Consider the following 19,063-nt stretch of genomic DNA (forward strand, 5'->3'; position numbering starts at 1 on the left):
CCAAAGTCACACTAGTATTAAGTGTGGAGAGCTGGGCTTCAAGCCCAGAAACTAACTCTAAATCCAATGCCTTCCCATGTATCATGCTGCCTCCTTGACCCTGTATCTCTGCACCCATTGACTTGACCAGTCTTATTGACTTATTGTTACAGTTGAGTTCCTCCTGAAAATATATTTCATTTCTAAGTTTAAAATTGAATTTCACTGTCATTGATTTGTATTCAGATTCAAGGAGTTTATCCCAGCTTTGTAAATCCTGAATCTACACATGCCCCAGACCTGTCAGCCCACACAAAGGAAGAGAAAGATTCCTTTTTGCCAACTTCATTATCATTCAAATTCATTCCCCTGTAAGTCTTTCAAAGCAAGGATGTTTGAGGTATGGTTTGTATAGTAGAGGGAGTATTCATGTAGATAAGATCACTGATTTATGGAACTAAGAGAGGTGAGATTAACAGAAGACCATAACAGAACTTTAATCATTAGCCAATTTAAAATCAGAAATCACTTCCAGTAAAACGGAAATAAGCTTAAACTGTATTATGAGGGATTTAGATTAGATTTAAGAAGAATTACTTCTTTAGATTAGATTTAAGAAGAATTACTACTTGGTAATGTTAATAGTGAAACTTATTGAGATGAATTGAGAAATCTTTCTCTGGAAGCCTTTAAAATAGTATGAATTTTTATTTGTCTAGGATGGTCCAGGTATAGTCATGATTGACACAATATAACTCCACAAGCTTTGTTCCGGCCCTATGATTCTGCAAGAGAAATTGCTCCCAAATAGAGGTTGAAAAATGTACCATAGTTCAGTGCTTTCCTCACCTGTGAGATATTTTTTATGTTTCACATAGACCAGCACTTGCACTTGTGACTGTCAATAAGTTTTAAGAATGTATCGAACTTAAAAAATTTTTATTTGATGTGCAAAATTTATGTCATATAAGTTATTGTCAAGTAATCTTTCCTACCTCTCTATCATTTTCACTGACATTTCCTGCTTTTCCCTATTAGTAAACTAGGAGCATATATTTGCCTCCTGTAAATACTTTCAGAAATCTCTATAAACACAGATCCTTCAACTTTCCTAAGTTTCTCTTTGCTTGCCTTTAAAAATGATATTGACAGGAAAAATCCAGTTCAGTTAAATAAGTATTTATTAGACTTAAAAATGAAAAGACCCCTTATCGAATTTTTAAAAAAGGAAGAGAATTTCATATGTGCACATGCCAATATATCCATTCCAGACTGGACCAAATCAATAGTTATTTGTTGATTGTTTGATTATCTATAGAGAGTCCCGTATACCATGTCTACTTGTTTTAATTTATTGGTTATGTAAAAAAATAAAAACACATATGATACAACTACCAAGTTCCTTAACTGAAATGTGAGTTCCTCGAGATCAAACACTATGGCCCATATTTCTCTGTAACCTTCAGTTCCAGGTAACATGCCTCTCACTTAGTAATTTTTCAATAAATATTTGTCAACTTGATTTTATCTGACAGATATTTATTGGAAGCCTTGTGTACTCTCTCATGATACCTGTCCCTAAACATTTTTCTTTGATATCAAAATAAGTTTCTGAAGTAATTTGTAACAGCCAGCCTGAAACACTGAAGGATAGTTGAAGATTCCTATGGATTATCTGAATTCTTGAAAGCCCAGCCTTCTGAAGGGCACCATAAATTCCTGAATCCCACCACTAGGCTATATCCATCTCTGGGGCTAAGGAGGCAATTCTCTGAGATAGCTATGTAGAAAGATGGCCCGCAGTAGTTCCAAGCCTCCAAAGGACACAGGTCTGATTTCAGGCCTGTGGTTTGTGATTAGCTTTTTCTGAATCTCCCCTTCTAACTTGAACAGATCAGCCTCTGCCCTTTCATCAGTATCAGAACTAGGATCAAATGGTTTTGAATCCATAAAAGCCTGACCTTCACATTAGATTTCCCCCTCTATTGTCCTCTCTATCTCTTCATCTTCACTCTCTATCTACTGGTTGTTTCCCTGCTGCCCACATACACACACATGATATCTCCCCCATTTCTTTAAAAAAAAAACCCACACAATTCAACCATCCATTCCATCTACTGTCTTATATAACTTTTCTCCTTCTTTGCTAAACTCTTTATGAAATTTGTCTATATTAGGCACCTTCATTTCCTATACTCTCATTCAGTTGTAAACCCTCTGAAATCCATCTTCTGACCTCATAATTCACTGGAAACTGCTCTCTCCAAAATTACCAATAATTTTAATCTCTCTGTCTTTGCCTCTATTTCCATCTCTATTTCTCTTTCTCCTTTTTTTGTAACTTAAATGACAAATATTGTTTAATTTTCATTTACTTAAAACTGAGCAATTCACTTATCTAGGTAGAAATTAGCCTATTCTTGCTTATATATATTTTCCTTCAGTAAAAACAGCCTGGTTTAATGGATCTAGTCCTGGTCTTATAGTCAGGATGGGCATTGTAATCACCTCTAACACTAGCTGTGTGATCCTGGGCAAGTCACCAATTCCTTGTGTCTCAGACAACCCTCAAGGACACATCTACTAAGTTCAGGGTATCCAAAGAAGGGAAGGGAGATCCATTTATTCCCTAGGAGTTCTAGTAAGGCTATATATAGATAAAGGGTGTATACAGGGTGTCCTAAAAGTCTTAGTGCAGTTTTTAGCTTTAATAACTTTGAAAATATAAGTTCTACAAAAGAGCAACATTTGAAAGATGAATTTTTCCATTAAAATATTGATTTTTCATGTTAAAATTCAGCATAACCACTGTTATGATATTCATCACTCTAGTCTATTTTTGAACTTTGCAAAAGATAAGTTTCTGCTGTGTTACTGAAAGGATTTAATTTGTAATCCTATCCTCAAAATCATCTAAAGGAGGTTTTGATGTACATATGACAGATTTGATGTGATTCCCATGGAAAAAAATCTGATGGAGATAGATCAAGTGACCAGGGTGGCCAAGCAATAGAGAACCTCCTCTACCAATTTACTTATCTGAGAAAATGTCATCCAGAAACAGTCATACTCTCAACACACAATGGCAGGATGTTCTGTCTTTTAAAATTAGAATGTTTATTATTTAAAATTCACAAAACTAAATAAGTATAAAAGAAAATTAAATAGTTAAACTTTCTAGTTATGCATTTTTGAGAAGTCTATAGCTATTTATACTTTTAAAATTAAAGCTTAAAGTTGCTATGCTTAAATCTATGGCTTTTGGGATACCATATATATATATATATACACATATATATGAATACATAATACATATATACAGACATATGTATATATGCATATATATGTCTAGAAATACTTCTGTGTAAAATTCAACTTGTGAGAATCATTTTTCGTTTTAGTCATTTTAACAATTACCAAAATATGTTTGAAGAAAATAAACTGAAAACATTCTAGAAACATATCATATATTTTAAAGGCTAAGAATAAAAAAATACAGAAAACCAAACTTCATTAAAATAAAACTTCATTCTTTTGCTGGTTGGATATTTGAAAAAATCATTTTTTTAAACAAAAATCCATTATCCATAATTTTGTCAGATTCATGGAAATAACTGGTTTAATATATAAAGAGCTTAGCCAAGTAAAAGGAAACTAAGACAGATATTTAGATATTTTTTGGAATGGTGAACCTTCAGTGTACTTACTGTTTAATCTCTTTACTTATTTCCAGAGATTGTCAACTTCTGAGAGTTTTTCATCATTTTCTAATGCTTGCTGAAGTTTGGGGAGACTACTAAGAGCTTGTAAATGATTTTGTCTTAATCCCAGTTTGTCTTCAACATGCTCTTTTATATGAGAAAGATGAAGTAATTCTTCTCCCCTAAGCATCTAGCTTCTTTAAAGTTTCATGCCTGTCTGAATGGTGCTGTATCACTTTGGTTAAAGTATCATATTCAATTTTTTTCCTATTTATTTTGCTTGAAGAATCTGCTTTTTGCACTCAGCAATTTTTAAAGGTGCTTTAGTTTTGCTGTTTTCTATGTCTTTGTAAATTTATGTCATACCTTTCCATTTATCTGAGATTCATATTGCATACAAGCAAGTTTTTTTCCATTGAAAATTCATGCAGGTTCTTGTTATTTTTCTTCTACAAATTCAACATTGCCCCATTTAAGAAGACATTTCACCAACAGATTAATTCTTAATTCAACATTAGCTCTAGAATCAGCAATTAAGAGCTGCTTCCTTATGCCATCATTGTTGGTAACAGTCCCCATGGTGAGCCTGAGGTGGGGTCTTCCCAATGGGATGAGCATACAGATTTGTCACAAGGAAGAAAGGAAGAAAGCTGTGTTGTCAAACTGGCCAGTTCCAGTGGGGTTTGCAGTGGGGCAGCTCCTGTTTCTACTCCCCAAGTATAGCTGGGTAAACAGACATGGAGGATGAAGGAGCCTCCTCTGTCCCCATAGCTAGCACTTGCTAATGATCTCTAAAGGCCAAGTCTAATGGCTTTTTCCTCAGTCCTCATCCTTTGTGAACTCTGCAGCCTTTAGACTGTTGAGCATTCTCTTTTCTCAGATATTCTGTCTTTTCTGGGTTTTCATGACACTGCTAGGTCCCGGCTCTCCACCTAACTGTCTTTGCTGTAGTTGTTTCCCAACTTCTGCCCTTGACCTTCTTTTCCCTCTATACCACCTTGTTTGGTGATCTCTCTTCTATTGTGGGTTCTATTATTGTCTCCATGTAGATGATTCCCAGATCTCTATATTCAACCCTAACCTCTCTCTTCAACTCCAGTCTCAAATAACCAACTGTCTATTGGACATCTCACAATGGATGTCCCATAGATAGGTCAAACTCAATACGTCCCAAGCAGAATTGATTTTCTTTCCCCCAAGCCCTCCCTCCCTTTCAGCTTCTCTATTAGTATTCAGGGACCACCACCCTCACAGTCACCCGGGCTGACAACCTCAGTGTCATCCGTAACTCCTCATTCCTACTCATACACCATATCTGTTCTGTTGTCATTTCTATCATCACCAACATCATCATCGTCATTGTCTTTGTCATTGTCATCACTGATTTTTGTCCCTCTTAAGGTTTGGAAAGCACTTTATAAATATTATCTCATTTTATACTTATAGCACTTCTGGGAGAAAGATGCTGTTATTATCCCCATTTTATGGACGAGGAAATTGTCAACCATAGGTTAAAGGACTTGCTCAGGATCAAACAGCTAGTGGCTTAGGTACTTTGAAAACTTTAAACTCAAGTTTTCCTGACTTCAAGTTCAGCACTCTGTCCACTGTGCTGCCCGGCTCCCTATTTCTCCTCTACGTGTCCCTTTCTTTTGATTCAAACAGCTACTGTCCTGGTGTAAGCCCTTATTACCTCATACCTATACTATTTTAATTGGTTAATCGTGAAACAGAAATTCTAGATGGAATAGAAGAAGGTATGGGCAGACCTGGAGCAGAACCCTGGGTGAGTAGGGTGTGTGGATGGGAACAAGATAGCAGACAGTAGGCATAGGGAAAGGGGGTTTCTATATCAGCCCTTGGGAGAGTTCATAATCACTGGGAAAGGAAGAGTATAGAAGGGGGTAGGAGTATGCTAACTATTGAGGAATGAGTCCATAGGATCATACACCTTGATCTGGAAGGAGCCTCAGAAGCTATCTTATCCAACTCCTCCATTTTACAGGTGGGGAAACTGAGGTCCAGGGAGGCTAAGTGACTTGTTCAAGGTCACAAAAGTAGGCAGAATTTGAACCTAGGTCCCTTGATGTGAGAGACAATGTTCTTTCTATTATACTCTGCTCTTGTAGCAAGATGCTACATCCTAGGTAGAGTAGTTAGGTAAGAGAGCTCTTTCAATACTTGTTATTTTCCCAACAATCTGTTGTTAGGCTTTTCAAATGTTTAGAATTTGTTTATTAATTTTAATATATTACCTATTATCCTTAAATTCCTGTCTTTCTTAGGTTCATCCACATGGTTTAGTACAGTAGATCAGGAATGGTATTTTAGTTTTAAAGCTAAAATATTACCACACATTCATTAAATGACCCCATGGTTCATTGCCTCTTAATGCTATTTTCAGTGATACCAATAAGCACTTAATTAGCAACCTAGGTGTGGTTTTTATTAAGTGATTTGTTGTCTTTGTTTTTTTCTTGTGGTTGTGAATCCTTGGGGGTCTCTCTGGTTCAAGAGGTAATGTGTGTAGGTAGGTATTCCCTATGGAACACATTTTATGATTTTAGCACTTGAAAATTACCCATCATGTTTTAATTCAGTTTTAAGGATGAAATGACACCCCCTCTTTAATTTCAATTTCAAAACAGCAGAAGCAATTTCCAAATGTTGCAAATCAGTCATTTTCAGAACTTTATTAAAGCTGAGCAATATAAGTCTATTTTCAAATTATAACAGAGTGAGAATTTGCCTTAGAGAAATGAAACTTTATTAGTTCCCAACAACCAAAGGGACCATTTCCAAATTGCTTGCTCTGAAATAATGATTTTGGGTAAAGGTAAGCAATATGAAATGATCCTGTGCAATTGTTTTCCTCTCTGGTGAACAATAAGTTCTGGCTTTTTTTTGCAGTGCATTTGATCTTGAATTTATAGGCATCCATGCAGCATACACTGTACCCATAAGTAGGAATTGAAATGGCCCATCAACAAGTAGATATTAAATATCCACTACATATGTTTACATGATCTAAATTGCTTGGATACTTAAGCAGCTATTCACATTATTTTATTGCATTTGACTAGTTAGAGGTTTACTTGTGGGTTTTGGGGCTGGAAAAGGTCCAAAATGTGTCCCATGGATTTGCATAAAGATCTGAAACAATTGTAGTTCAGACTTTTTGCCTAATCTAGAAGCTGGTTTTAAGGAATTCTCTTTCAACTTTAATTTGTAATGTTAATGGGATTTAAGATCTTCCTCTCCTGGAGCCCATTAAGGGAAACTTGCTTGTTGGAAGACTTTCACACCGTTTGCTAATTTCTAATTAGGCACTGAGTCAAGAGAGCTATGATGCCTTCTGGGTCTGAGAAATGTATATATACTCTGAGTAGGTAGTTTGCTTTGGGGGCTCCCTTGTGAGAAAAATCTTGTGATTTCCTGGTCTCTGATTCTGAGTCACATATGTTCAAAGCTCCTCAACTGCTCAGATGTAAAGGCTTTCTTGATCCAGGGATGTATGTAAAGTGTATAGTTGATTCAGGCAGTCATAGCCCTGTCTGTTGGTCTTTATTTCTCTGCTTGTATTTTTTTTTCTATTTGTATTTTCTCTGAAGTTCAAGGTACTGACTTTTTTCCTGAACTAGTTAATGTAATTAAAAAAAAAGATTGTTGACCCCTTAAATGGCTTTCTTTCCTAGTAAAGTGTTTTCATAAAGCAGATATGAGAACCTGTGCTAGCAGCCATCCTAGGTATGCCAGTGTGGTTGCTGCTACAACATTTGAAAGGCATCATGTGGCTATAATAAATCTATACAACATAGATGAAGCTGGATAGAGATACTGTTATCCTAATATTTCATTAGGTTAGGGATGCCTGATCTTCAAATTTACTTGAAATCTTACGACTTACCAATATATGTGCCATTAAAAAACATTGTATATAAATAAAACTTGACATAAGCAAGGCACCAAGTGCACCACAACATCTAGTTTGTTAAAGTTTGATATATACATAGAAGTACAGTGTAGTCTTTTAGGAAGAACAAGAGGGAAATGGAGATGTAGAAATAGAAGAAGCAGGGATACATGATAGTGGAGATAGATCAGAACAGGTATGGAGATGAGAAAGGAAAGACAATGAAGAAGTAACAGAAGAAAAGAGATGGACGTTGACAAGAAAAAGATTATAAAGATAAATGAGGAGGGATAGGAGAAAAAGAAGAGGAAAAAAGGAGTAACAAGAAGGTGGAGAAGATGGAGATGAAAAAAAGGAGAATAGAAGAGAAGAAGATAGAGGTCAAAGGAGAAAGAGATGGCCAGATACTTCTCTTCCTTCTACCCTCCTTTTCACACTGGGTATTTCTTTCTCAATACCAAGGTTGGGGAAACACTAGATTTGAAGTCAGAAGATCCCAGATTGGAATCCCAATTCTGCTACTAACTACTTTCTATGACCTTAGTTAAAGCCCTTCTCTGGACCTTAGATCTAAAAAATGAGATTGGGATAGATCATCTCTAAGGGCCCTTCCATCTCTGAATCCTATCAAATAATGGTCCTGCATATTGGTAAGGCTTGGAAATCAGCCAATAGTTTAATAGTGAACAGACTGAGTACCCCTATTATAGGCAGTATAGATGCAATAAAACTTAGTGGGAAGTAAAAGGTGATTGAAAAGGCAGTGTGGTATAGAGCACTTAAGTGGGAGTCAGAAGACTTAATTTGTAATCCTAACTCTGCCATGAATTGGCTTTTTGACTTTGAGTAATTTGTCACATGTGTTGACTTCAATTTCTTTACCTAAATGAAGTTTAAGGTTTCTTCCCACTCTTAACTATTCATCAGTATAAAAAGTCAAATTGCAAGGATCTTTTGCTGTTAGATAATTACATATTTCAATTAATATTAAAATCATTTCACTGTATTTTGACTCATGAGTATGACTTCTATTTCTGTCAAAATTCTAAAATATATCACCTAAGGGATGATATGTGAGCATTTAGAGAGTGGAGCAGTGATTACTGAGATTAATTAATTTATTTTAGAAAAATTAAAAAAGGATATTACCTGAAAACAGAAACTCCATGCATAAAACTTTAAAAACAAGTCATACTAACCTAGTCTCATTCCTTTTGGTGAAAGGCTTACTGGGATCAGGGTAATTCTTGGGAATCATTGCCTAGATATAGGCGTAACAGTTGACAATCTCTTATGCTATCCTTGTGGACAAGATAGAGAGATGTAGACAAGATGATGAATTCTTAACCTGATATCTGCAGACTTAAAATATTTTGATAACTATATTTCAACATAATTGGTTTCCTTTGTTATCCTATGGATTTGATTTTGAAAACATGCTTATGAAAACACTGTAATCCGATATAATCTTTTAAGGAGGCAACTTCATGGCTCAGTGGATAGAGCACCCAGCCTGAAGTAGGGAAGATCTGAGTTCAAATCCATACTCAGACACCTTCTAGTTGTGTGACCATGGGCAAGTCACTTAACCTCTATTTGTCTTCATCCACTGGAGGAGGAAATAGCAAACCACTCCAGTATCTTTTCCAAGAAAAAACCCATGGACAGTATGGTCCATGGCATCATGAAGAGTTAGACACAATTGAATGACTGAACATTAACAGCAAAATAATCTCTTAAGAGGGACAAGACAGAAATGGAGATGTAGAAGTAGAAGAGTTGGTGACAGGTGAGTGTGAAGATATAAGAGTACAGTCATGGCGATGAGAAAGGAAACATAATGGAGAAATAACAAGAGAAGGGTGATGCACATGAACAAGAAAATGAAGAAAGGGTTCTATAGGCTTCACCTAACTTCCATAGGGGGCCATGACACAAAAGAGAGGTAGGACCCCTATATTAGATTGTATTAATATGCAATTATTTCGCTTTATAATTCCTGAACATAAAAAGGAGCCTTGATGGTCTGATGTCATTGTAGAAGTGGGTATCCAGAGGAGTTCCCCACAAATCATAATTTGCTTTTTAATTTTTATATTAATGATCAATTAATTATATGATAATTAATAGTTAATAATTCAATTCTAATCATTGATTCAGATAGAATAATTCAATTCTAATCTAATCATAAATATACTTACCAAATTTGTAAATGGCAGAAAGCCTAGAGGAATAGGCAGCACATTGGATAAAAGTCTGAATCCCTATAGGTCATTATATGACAGAACAATGGGTCAAAATTAAAAAATGAAATAGAATATTTAGCCTGGAGAAGAGAAGATTCAGTGGGGGAGGGAGGGTGGGAACATGAAACTGTCTTCCAGTATTTGAATAGCTGTGGGGTGGAAGTGGTATTACCCTTGTCCTTTTTGACCTCAGAGGGAAGAACTAGGAGTAAGGGGGGTGGGAGTTCAATGATGCATGTAAAGAAAAAATCTCAAAAAATTAGAGATGTCAAAAGCAAAGCGAGCTGTTACAGAAGGTAGTGAGCTCCCCTTATTGTAGATCTTAAAGTCAGTCAATTGTACAACACCCTCCAGGCTCACTCCCTATAGCATCAGGATGCCGGATCTCCAGTGGTAGTTGCTGGATCCTGCAGTGTATCTAGTGCCAGGCCTGGAGTCAGGAAAACCTGAGTTTAAATCCAGTCTCAGACACTTAATTATCTGTGTGACCCTGGGTAAGTCACTTAACCCGGTTTGCCTTAGTTCCTCATTTGCAAAATGAGCTAGAGAAGGAAATGACAAATCTTTCCAGTGTCTTTGCCAAGAAAACCCCAGATGGGGTCACATAGATTGGGGCATGACTGAAACGACTGCATGACAATAATAAAAAAATTGCTAGCTTGGCATGTAAGGGGGGAACTCTGTGAGACTACTTTTAACATGGTTCCCCACCAGTGTACTTCCTGCCAACATTTAGCCAATTGATTTCAATTAACTCTTTCGAAGATGTTACTCAGTTATTCAAATGGCATAGAAAGAACAAGTTAAAAAGCAAGTTCCCCTTCTCCCCTACCACAAACAGATAAAAACAGTCTCATTCTCCCACAAATATTCAGTCAGTGAAGAGAGTAGTATGGAGGTATGTAGGTATAGGGAAGATACATGGCCAAGATAACTCGTAACTCTATGAGAGCAGCACTCCAATGTTCTTTCTATCTCTGAAAAGTCTTCAAGAAAGTTACTGTGGATATGTTGGTAATGTACTCCTTTGCTAAACTGGCCTGGCTTCTTGTAGGGCATGGAGTTTCTTCGGGATGGAAGAAGGTTCAGCGAGCCTGCTCCTTGCACACTGCAACATCTCCACTGGCTGGGCCACTTTACTACCTGGCTGCTGGACACAGCTGCTGCCAAACTGGGATTGGCAGGTTGCCTGCCACCACACTCTAAATAGAGCCTGGTGTCTCTGATGAGCTAAGCTGTGAGTCTCTCTATACTCACTCATTGATGGGCAGCTGCAATCACCACCACCTCCATTTTCTGTCTTGGCTGGGTGTTACTGTGCTCTTTTGACATAATATAACCTTTAACCTAGGATTGGCAGAAGCCTTTTCTCTTCCACTCCCTCAAGGCTCTAGATAGAAGATAGGAGAAATTTAGCTTTTCTTATTTAACAAATCACAGTGGTTCAGAGCATGGCTCCCTCTGAGAGGGACCCCACTCTTACTTATGGTGATGAACTAGTTAAATTTCCCAGATTTGTGCTGGGGTCTTATGCAGATGAGTAACTAGGATAAAAGATATGGAGGCAGTCTGTGCCTTGGGGCAAGTTTATTGTCTTTACTGGTTTCTTCATACACAGTTGAATTTAATAAAGTCTCAGATCTTTTCTAAGAATGCTTCTTTTACCCCTGAAAGGGATTTCAGTGTCTCTGTCTTTGACACTTTCAACCTTCAGCTTTGCTAAAGTCTAATAGAGACATGCCCTAACGTTATCAATCAACAGACATTTGTTAAATCCTTGCTATATGGTAAGAAATATTATTGGCGCTGGAAATACAGACAAAAACACAAGAAGTTTATATTCTTTTGGGTGAAACAATATGTACATGTATAAGTACAATATACATTATACATATAATGTGTGTATATATATATATTATTCACATACATATATATTGAAGTTACTGTCCCTTTAAAGCTTTTATCATATAGAATAGTGTAGTTAAAAGGGGTAGAAGAATTACTTTTGGGAAAAGGAAATGATTTAGATCAACCATTAAAGGATGTAAGTTATTGCTACTTTTATAGATGCTCATTTTGATGCCTGAAAGGAGTAAGAAAATAAACTTGGTTTAATAAGATTGTTGAAATATGTGGATGAAGAATGGTTTTCAGATAGGATTTGGGCAGCTTGGGAAGGAAGTAAAGCTATAAATATTGAAATCCACTTATTAAAGATATAGGATAATGCCTGATTTGTATGTGAGCAGTTTGAGTGAGTGGTGAGTAAGGTAAATGTATTTTTCTTTAACAATGTCTACCCTTGGAATCTGAGAAAAATTGAATATAACCACATCAGGGGGGAGGGGGAGCTGTCTTTCTCTGGGAACCTAACCCTGCCAGAATGACTGCAGAAGGGAGCTTACCCACAGAGGAAGTAGGTGTCCACAATGCCTAGGTGAGAGATGGGAGGCTCTTACATGGTGAGTGGCCATCCCATGTCACACACCTATGTTATAAAGCGTACACAAAGTAATTTCTGGAGAGCATAATGATCTGGGGAGATCAGGGAAGGTCTCATGTTTGAGGTGTCTCTTGAACTGCATTTTGAAGGAAGAGAGGGATTCCAAGAAGCAAAAGTTCTTACTTTTGCTTCTTGGAACAGTATTCTATAGAGGAAACATTTCAGAGATTGGGGACGACCTTTTGCTAAAACCCAAGGATTAGCAAGCAGGCCAGTTTGTCTGGGAAGGAGACTTCATGAAGAACATTATTATCTTGAAAAGGTAGGTTGAAGCCAGAAAAATCTTTCTCCAGTATTTTGGTTTATATCCCAAATCTCAGAGTCTTTGGCTAAATACTTGAGTAAGTTCTGACATATTGGAGAAAAAAGACTTGTGCCTTTCTAGATTTCACAGATTTCTCCCATTTAGCTTAAAATTTCAATCAACTGATCTACAAGCATTGATGTTATCATGTGTCAGGTATTAAACTGGGCTCTGGAGATACAAAGACAAAAATGAAACAACTCCTGCCCTCAAGGAGCTTACATTCTATAAAAGGAGATAATTTACATATATGACTATACTAAACAAATGTATGTGTATATATACAAGGCATTTTTTTGTGAGGGGAGGAAGAGGCACTAGCATTTAGGGAGATCAGGAGACATTAATAAAAACCTCATGTAGAAGGTGGCTCTATAGGAGGAAGGAAATAATCAAGTGCCTTCTATGTCGCAGGCACTGTGTTAGTCACTTCACATCCTTATTTGAGACACACAACAACCCTGAGTGGTAGTGGCTGTTATGATCATCTTTTTACCATTGAGGAAACTGAGGTAGGCAGAATTTAAATGACTTGCCCAGGGTCATACAACTAGTAAGTGTCTGAGGTTGGATTTGAACTCAGGTCTTCCTGACTTTAGATGCAGTGCTCTGTCCACTGTGCTACCTAGATGCATTTTGAACTGTTATAAAACGAAACTAGGGATTCTAAGAGACAGAAGTCAAGAGATTGTGAATTCCAGGCATGGGAACAGCCTTGTGAAGGGATAGATGTGGGAAATAGCATCCAGCATGTGAAGAATAAGAAGAAGGCTATTGTAAGATGCATCAAATGGTTTGTGAAAGGGAATGTTGTATAAAGCTGGAAAGGTAGGTTGGAATTAAGTTGCACAGGGTTTTAGAAAAGTCAGACAGAGATGTTTGTATTTCATCCTGGAGGCAATAGGGAGCCATTGGAGTTTTTTGATTAGGGGAGTAACACTTGTGCCTGAGTAATATTACTTTGCACCTATGTGGAGAAGACTTGACCCTGGGAGTCCAATTAGAACAGTCTTGTAATTGAGCAAGCAAGAGGCATTAAGATTGGAGCTGCAGTCGTGTGAGTGGAGGGAAGAGGATGGCTACAAGAGATGTAAGTGTAGATTTGGTAAGACCTGACAATTGGTTACAGAGAGACTGAGGATCTGAGGAGGACTCCAGTCGTCAAGTCAGGAGACTGGGTAACCTGGTGACTGGAAGGCTGATGGCACTTGTGACAGAAACAGGAAGTTTGAAAAAAGGGTGAATTTTTCTTATTGGTAGGAGTGGGGATAGGATAGGGAAGATAACTTTTGTTTTGTGTTTGAAGTGTCCCAAGTCAAATGATGACAGAATGCTTCCTTGTCAGCACTCTAACAAAAGTGAATCCTTTTCAGGTAAAGGTTTGACTAGGTGTCCAACTCTTCAGTTTTATGATTTGGTCCTTCAAATGTGCCAGGACTGAGGCCTATGGAAAGCTGAATCAGATTTAAGTTCCTTAAAATTCCCAAAAGCAGGACAATGCCTTGTGTAGAATGAATAGGCCCTTGGTGAATCCTTGTTGAATTTTCTGCAGTGTGGTTTATCAATAACATTTTTATTTAAATACAAACACATATGTACATAATGATTCAGGACATTTTATAATTGGAGCCCTCTCAAGAGTCAAATTTAAAACACATTTGGGGGGAGAATTAGACAGGAATGAGATTATGATAAAAAACTTTCAGGCTGAACAAGTGTTCAGAAGCTGCTTGGATTCCTTATTAAGACAAAAATGTTTTGCCCAAGTCTTTGGGTCCCCAAGGACTTGAAAACTAAACAAATAAACTAATGTTGGAGGAATCAAATGAAAAAGCATTATTTTCAAGAATGATGGCATTAATATAAAATTATAGTGCTTTATATATAAAATTATTTTCTCACAATAATTTTATGAGATTAGAAGTGAAAATATTATTTTATAAATGAAAAAATTGAAACTAAGGGTGGTGGTGTCTTTTCTATAACATATATAAACTAATCAGTGACAGAATAGGGATTCTGAGTTTAGCATTCATAGCTCCAACCTAAATAATTTATTATATAAATAATAGAAAGAAAAAATAAAGCCCCAATGGATTAGCATTTGTATATTGGAGAATAGGGTAAAGGATGTGCGTATGTATGTGTGTATATATATATGCATATATACACACAATGCACATATACCCATGTACATATGTATATGTACATACGTGTATATGTATTATAAATTACTTTCCTGTTTTTGATATCACACATGACTGTCCCCTATCCAGATAGAATGGAAGTCCTGAAGACAGCCTTCAGTATTTCTAAATCCTGCATTATGTTCATATGAAATGTCCCATCACTACACAGTAGGATTTTGTATTAAGGAAGAACCATATGCTCTCATCCCCATTTTCTATTTCCATATCTTAAATTACATTCTGAATTGCTGAAGCCTACAATTTTCAATGCTATAAATACATTGCATTGACCATTAGAGCTGAATTCAATAAAATATATTGTCTTAGGTGGACAAAATGCATGCATTGGGTCCCTCCTGACTAGCCTATTCCTGCTTAAGTTGCTACTAAGGTGAATTTCCCTGTCCTCTGGTTTCTAATCCCCTGCTGGCAGGGTGTTCTAAGTGGGAACACCTAAATTTCAATTCATTTATTAAGTTCCTAGAATGTATTGTGCATTGTATTGGAGTTACAAAGACAAAAAATATTTCACAGTCCCTGCCCCTGAAGAATTTACTATATTTTTCAAGTGGTGTGGAGGAATACTGCATATGTCCAGATAACTGAACTACTAAGTAGAGCATGATGGAGGAAAAGGAGAGATCTAGCCATACCTGGATCTAGAGATCACTTTTTAAAATTATTTTATTTTTCCCCAGTTAGATATAAAATGATTTCCAACATTTGCTTTCAAAAGTTTGAGTTCTAAATTCTCTCCCCTCTTCCTCCCCAATCCCCCTTCATTGAGAAGGCAAGCAATTCAACATAGGCAGTCTGTGCAGTCAATACATGTGCAGTCATGCAAAACATCTCCATAAAAGTCATGTTGTGAAAGAAAACACAGACAAAAAATAACTCAAGAAAAATAAAGAAATTTTTAAAAGTATGTTTCAATCTGTATTCAGACACCATCAATTCTTTCTCTGGGCATGGATAGCGTTTTTCATAAGTCTTTCAGAGTTGTTTTGGATCATTATATGCTGAACTGATCATTTTACAATGTTACTATTACTTTGTACATAGTACATTTCACTTTGTATCCCCTCATGCAAACCTTTCCAGGTTTTTTTCTGAGAGAATCCTGCTCATTTCTTATAGTACAATAGTATTCCATCATAATCATACAACTTGTTCAGCCATACCCCTATTTGATAGGCATCCCCTCAATTTCTAATTCTTTGCCCCCAGAAAAGAGCCCCTATACATATAAGTCCTTTTCATTTTTTTTTAATCTCTTTTGGGATACAGACCTAGTAGTGGTATTGCTGGCTCAAAGGGTATGCATGGTTTTGTAGATCTTTGAGCATAGTTCCAAATGGCTCTAAAGAATGGTTGAATCAGTTCACAGCTCCACCAACAGTGCATTAATGTCTCATCTTTTCCATATCCTCTCCACTTTTTGTCATTTTCCTTTTCTATCCTATTACTCTATATAAAAGGTATGAGGTAATACCTCAGAATTGTTTTAATTTGCATTTCTGAAAATCAATAGTGAGTTAGACTATTTTTTAATATGGCTATAGATAGCTTTGTTTACTTCAACTGGAAACCAATTATATCCTTTTATCATTTATCAATTGGGGATTGGCTTATTTTTTTTAATCAATTTGACTCAGTTCTTTACATATTTGAGAAATGAGGCCTTTATCAGAGAAATGTGCTTAAAATTTTTTTCAGTTAGTAGTGCTAACTATATTTTCCTCCATCCTATTGCCCCCTGCTGTTTATTCTATTCTCTCTTTTCACCTTGTCCCTCCTCAAAGGTGTTTTGCTTCTGACTGCCCCTCCCCTAACCTGCCCTCCCTTCTATCACCTCTACCCCTTCTTTTATCCCCTTCCCCTCCTACTTTCCTATAGGGTAAGATAGATTTCTGTATCCAATTGAGAGTGTATGTTATTCCCTCTTTGAGCCAATTCTTATGTGAGTAAGGTTTTGTGCACTCCCCCTCATTTTCTCCCTTTTTCCTGGAGATCATTTTCAGAGAATATCAGAGAGATAGTCACAAAGTGTTTAAAAAAAACCTTGGAGGAAAAGAAAGATTCTGAAAGTAAAGATGAGGAGAGAGGATATTCTAGGCATATGATAGAGAGACGTCAGAGATAGAGTGTTGAGTTCTGGGGAAAGCCGGTTGTCCAGTTTGTCTGGAATGTAGACTATATGATGGAGAATGACATGAAATAAGATTGGAAAGAACCTGATGTTAGATTGTGATGGACTTTGTTGTTGTTGTTGTTTGTCTTTCGTTCTTGAAGAGGACTATAACACCAGGAAGATGATGTCATGACTTGCAAGTGCATTGTATTTAAGTGAGAGAGGACTGTGCCAAGTCCCCAGCCTTACTCTCTCCTCTGGAGCCATCTGGATCCAGCGGCAAGATATAGATCAGGATGACTAGAGATGGTCCCTTGTGATGGCCCTTAAATGCCAGGTTAAAGAGTTTTTTGGTATCTTGTAAATAATAAGGAGCCACTGAAAGCTCCATATTGAGCAGGACATGATGATATTAGACCCATACATCAGGAAGATTGTTTGGGTAGCCATTTGAAAAATAGATTGGAAAATCAAGAGACTGGAGGCAGGGAGACCAGTTAGAAGTGTAATGGGGAGACCAGTAATGGAAGGTCCAGTCCATGAAGCAGGCATACTTGTTTTCTGCCTGCTTCTAATACAGATATATGGAAACTTTGGTAAGCCTACTTCTGTCCATGAATGGCAAAAGGGTTGGTACTGTACAGTGATAAAAATCTAATTGACTATGGAAGACTGATAACTCAGTCAGCACTGAGTGTGCATACAAAAAGGGACAATCCACCTGCCTCTCATCATCTTTCCTTTGTGACTGTGAGTGAGGCAGAACTAATTTTGTCTAGTTCTAAGATTCGCATATAGGAAGGGGTGGCTGTTTGTCTCCCAAACAGCAATGGCCTCTGTGATCCCAGGGTCTTTTCTTCCATTGGCCACATTCTTCCTGTCTTTAGTGGACTTTGCCACTGACCCTGGTTAATGGTGGAGCCTCTGATGGAACTTTTGGCTCTCCTAAGCTCAATGGGTCACTTGTACACTCCCATCTTGCAATATTTGTTCACCTGAAACCAGGAAAGATTAAACACAGAATAAGCAGATTGTATGTCCCCATGGACATGTATTGGGGCCAGATGGAAGAAAGAGCAACCACCCTTCCCCACATCAGTCCTCTTCAGTTGATGCTGCCAAGGAAAGAAAGTGGTGATACATGAGTTGTCCCTTTTGTCTGCGCATTCATTTCTGCCTCCTCAACTTCTGAATCACTGGTTCTTCAAGCTCCCCGGTCTGTTACGAAACTTTTCAATATCCCACAGCACCAAACTCCTAGCCATTCATAAGTGGAATAGGATTAGCAAAGTGTCCACATGGTTGGATTAGAAACAGGTAGAAAATAAAAGAACACATTTCAAGGACTGAGCCCTCATTAGCTACTTCCCCTCCCTCTTTTACATCTGTGTTGGAATTTTTGCCAGGAATAAAAAATCTAGCTCACTTGCCTACAAAACAAAAACAAAAAACAAAAAACTACCTTCTCTTGCTTTGGAAAAAAATTATAACATTTGTGCAGTTATAATACTAAAACTATCATACACACACACACGTGTGTGTGTGTGTGTGTGTGTGAGAGAGAGAGAGAGAGAGAGAGAGAGAGAGAGAGAGAGAGAGAGAATATTTTTCATTGATACAAGTAAAAGGAATGAAGTTAAGATTTTATACCTCTCAGATGGGTTAAAACTATCAAAGGGGAAAGTGGCAAATATTGGGGGGGATGGAAAACCTGGGACATTGATTTACTGTTGATGGAAGTATGAAATGATCCAACTATTTTGTAGAGCAATCTGGAATTATGCCCCCAAAGTTATTAAACTGCCTATACCCTTTGACCCAGCAATATCAGCACAATATCTATTTCCAAAGATTATTAGGGAAAAAGGAAAAGAACCTATATATTCTAAAATATTTATAGTAGCTCTCTCTGTGGTGGCAAAGAATTGGAAATTGCGAGGAGGCCCATCAATTGGGCAATGACTGAGCAAGTTGTGGCATATGATTATGATGGAATACTATTGTACTATATGGAGTGATGAGTTCAACATCTTAGAAAAACATGGAAAGACTTGCATGAAATAATGAAGAGTGAAAATGAGCAGAACCAAGAGAACA

At 37.1% G+C, this 19,063-nt stretch overlaps 1 pseudogene; it reads right to left on the reverse strand.

The window, feature by feature from the left end:
- Window positions 1-3,702: 3,702 nt before the first annotated feature.
- Window positions 3,703-4,259, reverse strand: LOC138148871 (THO complex subunit 7 homolog pseudogene; annotated as a pseudogene).
- Window positions 4,260-19,063: the final 14,804 nt, after the last annotated feature.

The sequence above is a fragment of the Petaurus breviceps genome, unplaced genomic scaffold, assembly GCF_028583685.1.
Source record: "Petaurus breviceps papuanus isolate PSGF00001 unplaced genomic scaffold, PetGlider_PUasm1.0 90842, whole genome shotgun sequence".
Taxonomy (NCBI): domain Eukaryota; kingdom Metazoa; phylum Chordata; class Mammalia; order Diprotodontia; family Petauridae; genus Petaurus; species Petaurus breviceps.